This window comes from Populus alba, chromosome 14, assembly GCF_005239225.2.
Source record: "Populus alba chromosome 14, ASM523922v2, whole genome shotgun sequence".
In the NCBI taxonomy this organism is placed as follows: Eukaryota; Viridiplantae; Streptophyta; class Magnoliopsida; order Malpighiales; family Salicaceae; genus Populus; species Populus alba.
Genome location: NC_133297.1, coordinates 23,539,301 through 23,541,028, shown reverse-complemented (window position 1 = coordinate 23,541,028; position 1,728 = coordinate 23,539,301).

Sequence of the window (1,728 nt, the reverse complement as noted above, 5' to 3'; positions counted from 1 at the left end):
GCTGCGATTTTTTCCCACTGCTGGGCCGCTGCCCGGGCCGAAGGCAGCCCCCGGGCGGCAAAGACAGCAAGCCAGCGGGGCTCCGCTGCGATTTGTTTCTGCCATCGGGCGGGCCGCTGGCCCCGGGCCGAAGGCAGCCCCCCCGCGGGGCACGACAGCAAGCCAGCGGGGGCTGTCGCGCTGCCGATTTTCCCACTGCTGGCATCGCTCTGCCGCAGAGTGTGCGTAGCCTCTCCCGCGCGGGGGGCAGGCCAAGAGCGCAGGGGGGACAAGGCCGAAGGCAGCCCCCGCGGTAAGATAGCAGCCAGCAGGGCTGTTCCCCGCGTCGCCCCGTTGCGCAGCGCGGCATGGAAATCATTGCGCGCGCGCGCGCGCCCAATCGCCCAAGAGCCCAAGGCCCCAAGGCCCCCAAGGCCCCAGGCCCTCAGGCCCCAGCGCCCCAGCGCGCGCAAGCGCAGACGCGGGCGCGGGCGCGGCGGCGCGCGCGGCGCGTGTGATTTTTATAGGGCGGTGGTCGAATCGGGTCGTCGCCGGCCGGAAAACGGGTCATCGATGGCGGCGTTACTTCGGGCCGTGAGGCCCCCCACGTGTGTAGCAGCAGCTCGCAAATCCCCCGCGGCAGGCCTATGGGCGCCAGCCAGCGCGCCCCATGGCCAGTCGGGGGGCACCCCCTAAAGAGCTATAAGTGTTATTGCAGCTCTGGCAGGGGCAGACACTACTAGGTCCCAGCTGTCACCCCCCTCTAAAAAATTCATTTCTTGGTATTTTGAGCTGAAATTTTGCACATAGGTTGGCAAAAATCCAATCCACCTTTATAAATTTTCCCAGATTTTTTCGAGGTCGGGAAGTATTTTTTTTTTATTTTCCTACCATTAAAAATCAAGGAAATACGCAAAAATAGGAACCGGCCCGGAATGACCCCAAATTCGGCTGGCAGCCTCACAAAAATATGGCTTGATTTTACTGGATTGATTTCACGTGGAAGCATGACGTTTTCTTGGCGGGATGCGGGAAAACCGGCAGCGCGCATGCCGCGGCCACCGGAGGAGCCCCGGGAAAAACTCTTGCTTTCACGGTCTTGGCTCCCCTCACCACCATGGCGGCCTCTAATCCCCCCATCAGCAGTTGTGGCCGATAGGGCAGTGATTTGAACGACGCCGCCGGGTAATCGCACCCGGCCGACGCGGGGAGGAAGAGATCTCTTCTTCCAAGATAGCGAACAACACATCGGGAGTTATGTTGATAGGGCAGAGAATTGAATGACTCGTTGCGGGCAGCCAGCTGATAGGGCCTCCAGCTGCACAAATCCGCGCTGCCGATTTTTCCGACGTTGCCGATTTGTCTGAACAGCCCCTCGTTCGTCCGCGCTGCCGATTCCAACACTGCCTGCTGTGTCTGAACAGCCCCTGTTTCGTCAGCGCGTCCCCTTGACGAATTTTCCTGCCTGGCCTCGACAGCCCAGCGTCCAGCCCGTGTTCGTCAACAAATCTGCGCTGGCCGATTTTCCCCGACGGGCCTCCAGCTGCGGATCTCGCGCTGCGATTTTTCCCACTGTTGGCATCGCTGCTGCCTAGGCCCCCAGTCTTTTTCGTCACGCTAGGACTCTAAACAGTCCAGACTCATCGCCAGCACCGGCTGCCGATTCTGCCGACTTCTCCCATTTCGTCGGCGCTGCCGATTCCAACACTGCCCGCTGTGTCTGAACAGCCCCTGCTTCGTCAGCGCATC